Source organism: Arachis duranensis, chromosome 4 (genome assembly GCF_000817695.3).
Source record: "Arachis duranensis cultivar V14167 chromosome 4, aradu.V14167.gnm2.J7QH, whole genome shotgun sequence".
NCBI classification, from domain to species: Eukaryota; Viridiplantae; Streptophyta; class Magnoliopsida; order Fabales; family Fabaceae; genus Arachis; species Arachis duranensis.
In genome coordinates this window covers 33,261,978-33,277,542 of record NC_029775.3, presented here as the reverse complement: position 1 = coordinate 33,277,542, position 15,565 = coordinate 33,261,978, and positions in this window count along the sequence as shown.

Genomic DNA, 15,565 nt, shown 5'->3' with positions numbered 1-15,565 from the left:
TTGATGGAGGAGCCAAACAAGGAAGCACAAGCACCACACATAAGGACTCATGTGGTTAACAACCAATGTGATCAAAAGGAGCAACAACCAAGTGTAATCCAAAAGGAACCAGACCCACCAGAATCACATGAATTAGACAACAAAACCATTCTCAAAAAGGAAACCACAAGGAACAAGTTGGCATCAACGGACACAAGAAAAAAGGTCCCAAGGTGATGGAGAAAGAAGAAAATCCCTACAGAAGATTTCTCGCCCAGAGATGAAGTGGTCTCTACATACTTTCCATCTATACCACCTCACTTCCCCACTATCCCATCCCAGCTACCTCCAATGTACACTATCAACAAATCTTGTCCCTAGAGCATATGGAGCTTATCAACAAGGCCAATGGACACAGGTTCACTACATGGGGGGAAGATTTCAAGCACTATAAGCTACCTTGACAAGGACCAAACGTCAAGCTAATGACACTAAAGAAACGCTTCTGGGAGGCAACCCATGTTCTATGCCCTCTTCCTTTAATCTCTAATAGTAGTAATAAGGCAAATTTCATGGATTTTTAAATCAATTTCGACGACCAATATAAGACCCCTTTACATGCAGCGTATAGTACATGATAAGTTTGGTATTCAAAGCACACTAAGTGAGCTTGAACACACTTTATGAGGCAAAAGTATTCCCCAAGCTTGTTGCACCATATGATCACAAACAAGTTTGGTGTACCAACTTTGCATGCATGGGAAATTTAGTGGTTGATTAATTGGCATTCATGGAAAGCATTTAGTCATTTAAAAATAAAAGAAAAAGATATTTTTTTTTGCTAGTTCACACCTTAAGTTTTCCCACCGAAAATTTCAAATTTACCATTTGCATTCTCTTTTTTTGAATATAGGGAATCAAAAGGGACATTGATGGTACTTGATAGGACAATTAAGGAAGGGAGATTCAACCACTATACCAAGGAAATCTCACACTTGTCTTCAAGGGGAATATCTTTGGAAGTGTTGCCATGCAACATTGGGAGTTTGATAGCTTGGGAGGCCAAACCAAAACCCTCATAAAAGAGGTGATTCTTGTGCTCATTCAATACCAAACCCCAACCGTCCACTATCAAACAACACCATCAATCCACACCCTTCAATCATGTGCCATCTTCCTATAAAAACCCCTTCACACAACCTCTCCGTACACACTTCTTACTCTCATTCATCTCCCTTCCCTTTTTCAGATACACACACTTCATCCTCCTCCAAAAAGTTTCACACACTCTCCTAGCCACGTCTAGTGAACTGCAACCACTCATCAACCATCTTGCATGGCATCATCAAGTTCCAAGAAGCGAAAAGGAAAGGAACCCATCGAGCAGCCTCCTTTTGATGAAAAGCGATTTAGAACCTTTTACCATGCACTACAATTTGGGTGGATGGCTGAAAAAGAAGTCATCTATGAATTAGGCTTTCAAGTCACGCGAAAGGGCCCAGAGTCATGAGTCAGTAAAGAAGGCACTGGATGATTGGAAAATTGCTAGAATGAATCGGATGAGAGGAAGCACAAGCGGACAAAATGAACTTAAAAAGGGCAAGGAAGCAGAAGAACATGAGCATGCCAATAAGTGAAAGGTGGTGAAGTTCCTTTTAGTTTTATCTAATTCACAAATTTAAACAAGGAAAACCATGTATGAAATAGAACATGCTTCCATGGTAGCTTAGAATTTTTAATTCTACATTTAAGTTTTTCATTGCTTAGGTTTATATTTATTGAGCCTAATGTTTCTAGTGTTCACTTCCACCTTTCTTATTTCTATGCTTGTCCTTTAAGTTAATCAAAAAAAAGAAAATGTTATGAAAAGAACAAGAGTGGAGTTATATTGTGAAGTAAGTTCTGAATGTTTGTGGTAGGATGATTTGTAAGCTAAGTTGGTTCTCCTAAACAAGGAAAGAAGGCAACTATCTACCCTGAATCCTAAGCTTGAAACACATCCTATGAGACTAACCAAATAATAAGATCCTAATAAGAAAAGAGAAAGAGCAATAAAAGTGAAAAGGAAAGAAACAGTGCTAGGCACCAAGGGTTTTAAAGATTGAGGCATGTGTCTGTGGTATTCATGTGCAAAGGATATGCTTGGATGAATAAGCTCTTAGGGGTGCCTCATCACTTGGTAACTTGGATTAACTAATCCGGGATTATCAGCTGAAAGTCCACTATCAAGAGTGACCTTTGCTACAGAACATTAGTAACCCAAAGGGGTGCTGGAGACTTGGGGGAGTAAGTCCGTAGGGGTGTCTTAACACCTAGCACCTTGAGCCAACTGGTTCGGGAGTGTTGATTGAAAGCTTATCATAAAGAGTCGCCCTCTTACAGAGCACTTAGCCAAAAGAAGAATGTAATAAACCTTGGAAAAGAAGGAAGGATCAATAATTAAGAAGTCTCAAAGGATGTAATCAAGAGAGTGACCAAGGATTTGATAAAGGCCTGAAACCTAGTAAAGGAAAGAACCTAAGTTGCTATGCATGAAACCTCATAAACCAGGAACTCTGCTTCTATATTATCTTCTTGCTCTTTCATTCATTCTTCCTATGTTTCAGTACTTGCCTAGGGACAAGCAAGCTTTAAGTTTGGTGTTATGATGCCAGGGCATCTAGGCCAGTTTCACTGACCTTTTCTTTACTGTTTTAAAGTAGTTTCATACATTTTCTTAGTGAATAAGGCAAGTTTTGGATGAAAATACACTTACACCTTGATTCAAGCAACTATTGTGAATTTCACATGATTTCATGAGGATTTTGCTAGGATTGAATGATAAATTGATGATGCATAATCTCATGACTTTAGCTAGAGCTTTGATGCACTTTATTTGCTTGATTTCAGGACAAAGGAAGCAAGGAAGAACCACGTTAGTACTCACGTTAATCTAGTTATTGTGACCACTAACGTGGAATGGTAAATAGCTTGCAACGTTAAGGAGAAAAGTGATCACTAATAACGCCCGCGAAGCCATGATAAGCCCACGTTAATTGCCACGTTAACTAAGTTAACGTGGTAGTTAACGTAGAGACAAAAGAAAGCTCCAACATTAATGGTAAATGTGAACACCACTAACGTTCCAAGATTTGGCAATGAGCCACGTTAAGAGTCACGTTAACTTAGTTAACGTGAACTCTAACGTGGAAGAGAAGAACAATGCCAACGTTAGTAACACTCACCTTTGTCACTAACGTTGGATCAACTAGCATTGCCCATGTTAGTGGTCACGTTTAGACCACTAACGTGAAAGTTAACGTAGGGCTGAGATTGATGAGCCAACGTTAGTGACACTCACCTTTGTCACTAACGTTGGAAGATGGCACTACTACCACGTTAGTGGCCACGTTAACTTAGTTAACGTGAGCTCTAACGTGGAGAGTAGTGGCACTTTGAGCGTTAGTGACAAAGGTAAGTATCACTAATGCTCTCGAAGGGGAGGCATAGCCACGTTAAGAGCCACGTTAGTTACACTAACATGAACTCTAATGTTGGGACAAAGGGCATAAGGCAACGTTAATGGGAAAGGTGAGTCCCAATAACGCTTGCGAAGGGTTATAAGCCAACGTTATTGGGAAAGGTGAGTCCCAATAACGATAGCGAAGATTTACAAGGCAACGTTAGTGGCCACGTTAGTGTCACTAACGTTGGAGTTAACGTAGGCTATATGGGGGTTGGAACGTTAGTGAAAGTTGTGATTGCCACTAACGTTCTCGAACCCACAATGTCACTTAACGTTAACTTCACTAACGCCCATCCCTAATTCATACTTCTCTACAAGCTGGGCCCACTAAAGATTGGAACTGCTTCAACTCAAGATCCAAAGCCCACATCCAAGACTTGAAGAACTCACTAGAAGATCAAGAGGAGTAGTATATATAGGAGTAGTTTTGAACTATATAGAAGCTTGGCACTTGGGAGAACTACTCTCTGTATATTTACTTTTCTGCACTTTTAGCTTGGATGTATTCTTTTCTGTCATTTTCCATTTCTAGAGCTATAAACAACTAAACCCCTTTCATTGGGTTAGGGAGCTCTGTTGTAATTTGATGGATCTATTATAGTTTTCATTCTCTTCTTCTTTCTTCCCTTTTGATTTACTAGAAAGCTTTCGATCTGAATTCAATTGGTTAGTTGTCTTGGAAAAGAAACTCTCCATAATTGGATCTTCTCTGAGCCTTGGAAAAGGGATGAGGAGATCATGCAAGAAATGCTTTCCCATGTTGGACCAAATTGGGGTCTGGGCGGATATAGTGACATGTAATCCTCCCAACACTTTGATTTGGAAATACATGTGGTATAATCAGTGACCAAACTTCATCTCTTCCCATGAGAAATTAAATCAAGGAATTGGGCAATTGTTCAAGCTTAGAGAGATTGGATTACCAAGGAATTGGAATCCAATCACCTAATATTGCCAAGGCGATTAATAGATGCATTGATTGTGGAAGAGATGAAAATAAACTTGATCCGGAGAATACAACATCTCTTGAGCCTAATGAATTCCTCATCTCTGATCTTACCCATTCTCTTTATTTTCTGTCATTTATTTTCATGCTCATTACCCGAAATCCCCATTTAAGATTCTGCACTTTAATTTCTGCTATTTACTTTTCCGTCATTTAATTTTCTGCAATTCTCAAACTACAAGTTGTTTAGCTCAACTAGCATACTCTTCCAACTAAAGTTGCTTGACCAATCAATCCCTATGGGATTCGACCTCACTCTATTGTGAGTTTTTACTTGACGACAAATTCAGTATACTTGCCGGAGGGAAATTTGTTGAGAGACAAGTTTTCGTGCATCAGGTAGCTAGGTAAAGCATTTGAAATTATATAAAGTATGTATATGTTAGGTGAGATCTTAGGCTAATCAAGGATTCACTTTGTTAGCTCACTTAGCCTTATATATATATCGAGAAAGCATGACTAGGGAAAAGTAGAGTGAATTACCCTATACACTAAAGAGATTAGAGTGCACATACACTACCAGTGAGGGTTCAATGCTTGATTCTATGTTTCCTACTTTCATGAGCTATCTTCTTACAAGTTTACTTATCTTTTATTGTGTAATTTGAATTAGTGGAATTTGATTCATATTTATCTTGTAGAACTTATTTACTTTTAACCAAGTAGGTAGAAATATTTTGCATGTAGTTGCATTCACATAGATAGGTTTTATTTCATACTCTCTATCATTCCTCTTCACTCCTTTATAGCTTCTCTTAAGCTTAGCATGAGGACATGCTAATGTTTAAGTGTGGGGAGGTTGATAAACCCCTATTTCATGGTTTATCTTGTGCTCAATTGGGTGGTTTTTATTAAGTCTTTGCCCACTTATTCATATGATTTGCATGGTTTTACATTCTCCTTCCTGATTTTGTGCTATGATTGAAAATATGCTTCTTTGGCTCTTATTTTCTTTTATTTAAATCCTCTCTTATTATCATTGGATGCCTTGATATGTGTGTTAAGTGATTTCAGAGATTACAGGGCAAGAATGGCTTAGAGGATGGAAAGGAAGCATGTAAAAGTGGAAGGAATACAAGAAGTTGAAGGAACTGCAAAGCTGTCAGCCTGACCCTCTCGCACTAAAACGACCATAACATGAGCTACATAGGTCCAAATGATGTGGTTCTAGTTGCGTTGGAAAGCTAACATCTAGGGCTTCGATTTGATATATAATTTGTTATAATGGCCATACATCAAAATGACGCACACGCGTGAATCACGCGGATGCATCGTTCTGCAGAAATTCCAGCAACCTGCACGTGTTTGAATTCGGTCCCAGCGATTTCTGGGCTATTTCCGGCCCAGTTTCAAGCTCAGAAAACACGGATTAAGGGCTGCAAAGTGGAGGAATGAAGGAAGACAACTTATATTTCACTTTTTATAAATTAGATGTTGTTTTAGAGAGAGAGATGCTCTCTCCTCTCTCTTAGGATTTAGGATTAGGATTCCTCTTAAAGGATTTAGGATTTCTTATTATTTCAACTTACAATTTCTTCTGAGCTCCAGGTTTAATGTTCTTTTTATTTATTCTCCCAATTTAGTTTATGAACTTTTCCATGTTAGAATTGATATCTTCATTCAATATAATTTGAGGTATTTCAGAATTATGATTGCTTTCTTTTATTTATATAAATAATTTAGATTTTCCCCTTTTGACTTTGGTTGAGTCATTGGAGACACTTGAGTTATCAAACTCATTGTTGATTGAAAATTGAAATTTTTCAAGAATTAATTCGAGTTCCAAAAACTCTAACCTTTCCCAAGGAAAGACTAGGACCTGAGGAATCAAAATTAATTCATCCACTTGACTTACCTTTATAGTTAGAGGTTGACTTAGTAGGAGAAAAATCCAATTCTCATCACAATTGATAAGGATAATTGGGATAGGACTTCCAGTTCTCATACCTTGCTAAGAGCTTTATTAGTTATTATTTTAACGACTTGTTATTTTACATTACTTGTTCCTTACATTAAAAAACCCCAAAAACATATCTTTTTCCATAACCAATAATAAATCATACCTCCCGGTAATTCCTTGAGAAGACGACCCGAGGTTTAAATACTTCGGTTATCAATTTCAAAGGGGTTTGTTACTTGTGACAACCAAAACTTTTGTAAGAAAGGAATTCTTGTCGGTCTAGAAGCTATACTTACAACGGGGATTTATTTGTGAAAATCCTAGATCGCGCGAGAGTTCCGTTCTTCAAAATGGCGCTGTTGCTGGGAAAATACAAACGTGTGCCTTATTATTGGTTATTGTAAATATTTTTTTAAAAAATTTTTTTATCTTATCTTATCTTAGTTTTAAATTTTAAAAATCAAAAATTTTTCAAAAATCATATCTTTTTTAAAATATTTTCTTTTTATTAGTTTTTATTTTTATTTTTCTCCTACTACTATGAACTCTCACCCCTTTAGCTATGAGTCTGGTTACAACTATTTTGCAGGAAAAGGAGACTACAGTGAGAACATGTATCCAGGTTGGAACAATTAAAGATGGGAGGAGCCACAAGGATTTGATCAACCCTCATGGCAACAACCACCTCCAATGGACTATCAACAACCGTTCTGTGATGCATATCAAGGCAATGGCTTTGGTGAGCGCTCTTTTGATTACCAACAACCACCACCATATGGCTATGAACCCCCTTCTCAACATGACTTTAGACCACCACACTCACAAGCCCCTTTCCGCCATTCACCTCTATATGACCCTAACCCATATCCACCATACCAACCACCCTATGAACCGTATGAACCATATATAAAACCACCCCAATTTCACCCCAATTACTCCCAAGAACCACCACTTCAATATACACCATCTCCATATCCATTAATCCAAGAGTACTATGATCCTACTTATGATAGCCGAGCGCAACAAGAATCAAGGGATCGTCTCAAGGAAACAGTGGAAAAATTTCATGCAACCCTTCGCCAACTGGATCAAGCGATAAATCGATTACCTTCCTGACGTTCGGATATTCAAGGAACCCCCATGGCTTCATGTGGAGAATCTATTGAAGAATGTGGCATGAAGGAGAAGTTAGAAACTCCGGTGGACAGTGAGCAGTACGATTTGGTATTGGAATAGTTGGAAGAAGCTATGCCTGCCATTGAAGAGTAAGAAGTGGTCGAAGACTTAGGAGATGCGGAACCCCCATGGGAAACTCAGGTTACAGAGTCCCCTTCTAAGGAGTTTGAATTTGATGTTAAGAAGGGTGTACAACCTCCAAGGCATATCATGGTTGAAGACTTTCAAGTGGACGATCAAGAGATAGATTCAATCATTAACGAATTCTTATCTACATTTGAATCCTCTCCCACTGGACTTGACATGGAGATTAAAGAAGAAGAAGCACAACCTCCCATGCCCTTAGTGAACAATGAAGAAGAAATTAAATCAGAAGAAAGATACCAAGAGGAAGAGGTTGAAATTGAAGAAGCTTGCAAAGAGGTGAAAGATGTCAAAGAAGAGCACAAGGGAGTGGAGCTGGCAAGTTCATTAGAAACGCCTCTCCCACGGCCATTACCGTCCAACATAACGTTCAAGTGGGTAAAATTCTTATCCTTGAACTTTACCTTCCCACTTGAATATGGGCTACTGGAGACGGATGGTCAACTTAGAGCTCTTTGTGGCATGAAGAGTAAAAGGACGATGGTTAGTGGTGGGCAACACAATCCTAGGTTCATTATGGCTGAAAGCTCAAAGTTTAAATGCAAGTGTTGGTGTAAAGCTCAACTGAATGGGTCTAGGAAGTTGTTTGGCCTCTTTGGTGAGAATTCAGATTGCTTGATACCCAGATGGAACAGTATTGCTCAACAAGAAGACGAGTGCAAAAGCAAGATTTGGGACCCCGAAATTCAGTCTGGCAATCAACACTCTTGGGGCCTTGTCACTTGCTTTAACTTACTTGAAGGCTTTCTGCGCATAGTTTGGGATCCCAGAGGCTACTGGAATTCCAAACATTGGTGGAGATTTTTGGATGAATTCAGGCACAATCCACCATAACAAGGAGCTCGCCAATTGTCCAACTTAAGGACTTTAACTAAAAGTGCTAGGTAAGAGACAACCCACCATGGTATATTCTTTCCTTTTTATTCTTAGCTTTATTCTATTTTATTTTCATTTTTATTTGTGGTCATTCATAAATTTTGCATAAGCATCTGCATTTTGTATTTTTGCATTAAAAAAAAAACACGCACGCGACGCGTAAGCGTCGCTGATGCGTCTGCGTCACAAGTGCATTAGGAAGAAAAGAAAAGTGAACAGAAAGTCACGCGAGAGCGTGGCTGGAGGCGTGCCTTTGGCACAAACTAATCCACGCGACCGCGTGGATGACGCGATCGCGTCATTAACGAAACAGCCTCCCCACGCGTCCGTGTCACCCACGCAATCGCGTGGCCCTGTAAATCGACGTATAAGGGTGTATGGCCGAAAGTTGAGCTGGAATTGGGCTGGACTCGTGCTAGCAGCACAAGCCCTACCACGTGAACGCGTGCCCTACGCGTCTTTGTCGTTCTTTAAACAAGGCCATTGACGCGATCGCATCCACCACACGATCGCGTGACCCAAAGTTTTGGCAAAATGAGCTTTTCACCAGAGAGTTGCGTGGCCGCGAGGCTGCACTCACGCTGAAGGCACGAATCACTTCACGCGAACGCATGACCTACGCATTCGCGTGACTTCATCAAAGCACTATCAACGCGACCGCGTGCCCCACGCGCTCGCGTCGCCTACGCTGCACAGCTTATCCAAATCAGCCAAATATCTTATCTTTTCTTCCCCAAATCCAGTTTTCTTTCCCTTCTTATTTCCTTCTTCCCCCTTTCTTACTTTTTTTTCTTTTTCCATTGGTGTTAAAATTCTCTTCTTCAACTATTACATCTTTTCTTGAATTATTCTGGTGCTTCATGACTTCTTTTTTCTAATTGGGTATTATTATTCATAAGTCAATGCTATTCTTTTATGATACTTGCATTTCATTTGCATTGATATGCGCTTACACTATCTTACATTACCCATACTTTCTTCCCCATTGTTACAACTTTTTCACTATTGAGATGCCATTTGCTTCCACTATTTTCTCACTTGCATATTGTAGCTACCATGTAATTGAGACCTTTATTATTTGGCATTAACACCCATATTTTATTTATGTTCTTATCTTTATTTTTGGGTTACTTTTCTTCCTTTTTCTCTTCTTTCAGGATGGCCACCACGAAGAGAGAGAAAAAGCTTCTTAATGGGGAGACAGGCAAGTCAATCTGCACAATCTATAGAGAAGTGCATTAATTGGAGCAGCTCGTCTACTTGTACATCTTAGCATGTACCGAGGACGGTGCAATCTTTAAGTGTGGGGAGGTCGATACCGATCTCCATGGGTTAGTTATTCTTTTCTCAACACCAATATTCTATTTTCTTTGTTTGATCATTGTTGCATTGCATAATAGATTGCATGTGTAGTTGATTGTTTGCATTTAAATACTACTTGGTTGAAATATAATAAGTTTCTTCTAAAGACCCTATTTTTGAAAATTTTCACTAATTTAAAATCAAAATTTTTTTGTGTTAAACTTGTTTGAAGTTGTATTTGGAACATGGTCTTTGAGCCAAAGAACACACAACCCGTGAGATTTTGAGCTTATTTATATGGTTACGTTATTTAACCATAATATTATATTCTTGTGTGTTTTCCTTCTCTATAACTGTAATCTATATTTTGTTCCATTCTATATGTCCATTATTTAGTATATTTACATGCTTGCATATGATTGAGGCCATTAATTGTATTTTTGCTCGCTTATCCCAAATAAACCTACCTTTTATGCCATCCTTGTTAGCCCCCTTGAGCCTTTTAACCCCCTTCTATTTCATAACCACATTACTAGCCTTAAGTAGAAAAATAAAATAAAAATCCCAAGTTGAATCCTTGGTTAGCTTAAGATAGATATTGTGTATAATTTAAGTATGGAGAATTTTATGGGAATATGGGATGAAAAAAAAGTAGGGAATTAAATTGAATAAGTTATTTAAAAATTTGGGAAGCATGCTCATGTGAAATCAAAATAATTAAATTACCATGTGCATTGATAAAAAACATTTATTAAGTAATTAAATAAGGGGATATAAAAAAATTATATTACCCCAAATGCAAATAAAAAGAATCAATGCACATAGGACAAAATTCAAAAATAAGTTTGATATATGAGCATGTAATACAAAAGTGGGAAAATTTTGGGTAGCTAGGTAAAGCATTTTAAATTATATAAAATATGGATATGTTAGGTGAGATCTTGGACTAATCAAGGATTCTCTTTGTTAGCTCACTTAGCCTTATATATATATATTATTTGTTGATTGGTTAGATAAAGAACAAGGTTGAGAAAGCATGACTAGGGAAAAGTAGAGTGAATTACCCTATACACTAAAGAGATTAGAGTGCACATACACTACCAGTGAGGGTTCAATGCTTGATTCTATGTTCCCTACTTTCATAAGCTATCTTCTTACAGGTTTACTTGTCTTTTATTGTGTAATTTGAATTAGTGAAATTTGATTCATATTTGTCTTGGAGAATTTATTTACTTTTAACCAAGTAGGTAGAAACATTTTGCATGTAGTTGCATTCACATAAATAGGTTGCACTTCATACTCTCTATCATTCCTCTTCACTCCTTTATAGCTTCTCTTAAGCTTAGCATGAGGACATGCTAATATTTAAGTGTGGGGAGGTTGATAAACCCCTATTTCATGGTTTATCTTGTGCTCAATTGGGTGGTTTTATCAAGTCTTTGCCCACTTATTCATATGATTTGCATGGTTTTACATTCTCCTTCCTGATTTTGTGCTATGATTGAAAACATGCTTTTTTGGCTCTTATTTTCTTTTATTTAAATCCTCTCTTATTATCATTCGATGCCTTGATATGTGTGTTAAGTGATTTCAGGGATTACAGGGCAAGAATGGCTTAGAGGATGGAAAGGAAGCATGTAAAAGTGGAAGGAACACAAGAAGTTGAAGGAACTGCAAAACTATCAGCCTGACCCTCTCGCACTAAAACGACCATAATTTAAGCTACAAATGTCCAAATGATGCGGTTCTAGTTATGTTGGAAAGCTAATGTCCGGGGCTTCGATTTGATATATTATTCGCTATAATGGTCGTACATCAAAATGTCGCGCACGTGTGAATCACGTGGACACATCGTTCTGCAGAAATTCCAGCGACCTGCACGTGTATGAATTCGGTCCCAGCGATTTCTGGGCTATTTCCAGCCCAGTTTCAAGCCCAAAAAAATACAGATTAAAGGCTGCAAAGTGGAGGAATGAAGGGAGACCACTTATATTTCACTTTTCATAAATTAGATGTAGTTTTAGAGAGAGAGAGGCTCTCTCCTCTCTCTTAGGATTTAGGATTAGGATTCCTCTTAAAGGATTTAGGATTTCTTATTATTTCAACTTATAATTTCTTATGAGCTCCAGGTTTAATATTGTTTTTATTTATTCTCCCAATTTAATTTATGAACTTTTCCATGTTAGAATTGATATCTTCATTCAATATAATTTGAGGTATTTCAGAATTATGATTGCTTTCTTTTATTTATATAAATAATTTAGATTTTTCCCTTTTGGCTTTAGTTGAGTCATTGGAGATACTTGAGTTATCAAACTCATGGTTGATTGAAAATTGGAATTCTTCAAGAATTAATTCGAGTTTCAATAACTCTAGCCTTTCCCCAAGGAAAGACTAGGATATGAGGAATCAAAATTAATTCATCCACTTGACTTACCTTCATAGTTAGAGGTTGACTTAGTGGGAGAAAAATCCAATTCTCATCACAATTGATAAGTATAACTGGGATAGGACTTCCAGTTTTCATACCTTGCCAAGAGCTTTATTAGTTATTATTTTAATGACTTGTTATTTTACATTACTTGTTCCTTACATTAAAAAACCCCAAAAACATATCTTTTTCCATAACCAATAATAAATCATACCTCCCTGCAATTCCTTGAGAAGACGACCCGAGGTTTAAATACTTCGGTTATCAATTTCAAAGGGGTTTATTACTTGTGACAACCAAAACTTTTGTAAGAAAGGAATTCTTGTCGGTCTAGAAGCTATACTTACAACGGGGATTTATTTGTGAAAATTCTAGATCGCGTGAGAGTTCCGTTCTTCAATCATTGATAAACAACTTTCTACAATTGATAGTATCAGATAAAGAATATAGAAATGAAAACGAATAAAAAACAAACAAGGATACAATTTTAACTATAAGCATCGATGAAGAAAATAAATAAGAAGCAAAGAAATTTCTATGAAGTAAAAAAAGGAAAGTAACAAAGAAGAAAACCTTGCTGTAATGGTAGTTTGAGGATAGAAGAAGAGGAGGAAGCAGAGAATGAAGGAAGAGAATAGAGAAACAAAAAGGATAGCCAAGCAAAAGAGAAGAAGCTCTTTCAGTAATGGGCCGGGTTCAGACTGGTAAAAGAAAGGAGATAGAATAAACAGCAGAGAGAAGAAGCTCTTTCAGTAATTTAGCACAGGGCAGATCACTAAACCAGCAGCATGAAACTAAATTAGAACAGGGCAAGTCATTACCAGCACAGAAAAACCAATTTCAGATAGAATAAACATCAGAGTTAAAACCTAAATCCACTACAAAATCAATTGACTACCTAACCACCTAATTCAACTAAGCTAACCTAATCAAACAACAACCTAATATATCAAGATATTTGTTTCCATTAGGTTCTCTGCTTTATTAAAGCATTACTATGCCACTCTAAGGATCAAGTACATCTTAGTAAAAATCTTATTCGGTCTAACAATGGAAACTGCAAAACATGTAATAATAAAAGTAATGGATCTCCGACACCAGTGATTTCCATTCGTTCAATATTTTCCTTACCCTACCAAAAATAAGGATAAAAATTTTCAGATTTATAAGAAAACTTAACAAATATGAAATCATCAGATAGTGAAAAGTTCTCATTATATTGCACAACAATACTATTTATAATTACTTTTAATGATCCCCACCATCTAACTACTAATTCCTATTTCAAAATACTAAAATCGAAAACAACAAATAAATGAAAGCAGCATAGCCATTTATTTCCAGCAATAGAAGTAAACCATCACTAAATCGCTAATAAATGCAACAATAATTTGCTGTCCGAACATAAATTCAAGTATAATAACAGAACAGTTTACATTCATGAATTGCAATATATCTTGGCCTTATGTGAATGCTAGAGTAGAATGTTTCAGACTAAATTAAAACAAAATTCATTCAAGTGAAGGCATGATATTATTAGTGGAACATCTCAAAGGATAAAGCTTACCACTTGCTGTCACAAAACTTTTTTCAATTAAGGGATGAGAAATATAGAAGAAATAGCCATTGATAAACCACTATTTTATGGTTTATCTTGTGCTCAACTGAGTGATTTTTATCAACTCTTTACCCACTTATTCATATGATTTGCATGTTTTAAATTTTCCTTCCTGATTATGTGCTATGATTGAAAACATGCTTCTTTGGCTTTTATTTCTTTTTATTTAATCCTATCTTATTACCATTAGATGTCTTGATATGTGTGTTAAGTGATTTCAGGAATTACAGGGCAAGAATGGCTTAAAGGATGGAAAGGAAGCATGCAAAAGTGGAAGGAATACAAGAAGTTGAGGGAACTGCAAAGCTGTCAACCTGACCCTCTCACACTAAAACAATCATAACTTGAGCTGCAAAGGTCTAAATGATGCAGTTCCACTTGCGTTGGAAAGCTAATGTCTGGGGCTTCAATTTGATATATAATTTACGATAGTGGCCATATTGCTAGGCAATGCAAACGTGTGACCACGCGGATGCATCGTAGTGACGAAAATCAGCATGGCAGATTTCTTCTCCAACAATTTCTGGGCTGTTTTCGACCCAATTTGCGGCCCAAAAAACACAGATTAGAGGCTATAAAGTGGGAGAATCCATTCATTCATAATCAAGGTTTCATAATTCAAAATTTTTAGTTTAGATGTAGTTTTTAGAGAGAGAGGCTCTCTCCTCTCTCTTAGGATTTAGGATTAGGATTTTTAGAAATTATGATTTATTTCAACTCTTCATTAGGTTCAATAATTTATGTTTCCCTTCCACTTTTATTTACTCTGGTGTTTTTATTTGTATTTGATTTATGTTGCCCAATTGGCTTATGAACTTTTCATGTTAGGGTTACACATTATTGAGATGTTTTCAAATTTATGATATATTTATGTTTTTATTTGTATTTGATTTATGTTGCCCAATTGGCTTATGAACTTTTCATGTTAGGATTATACATTATTTGATATATTTTATGATATATTTATTATACATTCTTGGTTTTGGTTAAGAAATCAGTAACTCTTGAGTTATTAAACTCAACATGATCGATAACCGCTATCTTTTCCAATTAGCTTGAACTTCTATAATCCCAATCTTTTCTAGGAATTAACTAGGATTTGAAGATCAATCTAATTAGCCACATGACCTTCCCTTGCACTAGCAGAGGTTAACTAAGTGGAATTAAGATTCAATTTTCATCATCATTGATAAGGATAACTAGGATAGGACTTCCAATTTCTCGTACCTTGCCAAGAGTTTATTTTATTGTCATTTATTTATTTTATTCGTCATTTATGATATTTGCTCCTCGTTCTTAAAACCCCCAATTTACAAAACTCATAACCAATAATAAAAACATACCTCCCTGCAATTCCTTGAGAAGACAACCCGAGGTTTAAATACTTCGGTTATCAATTTATTTGGGGGTTTGTTACTTGTGATAACCAAAACGTTTGCACAAAGGGATTTCTGTTGGTTTAGAATCTATATCTACAACGCGACTGGTTCACGAAATTGTGATCATCAATGGTGCCATCAACATGGTACGCACAATTGTAATCTCAACTCTTTTATCACAACTTCACACAACTAACCAGCAAGTGTACTGGGTCGTCCAAGTAATAAACCTTACGCGAGTAAGGGTTG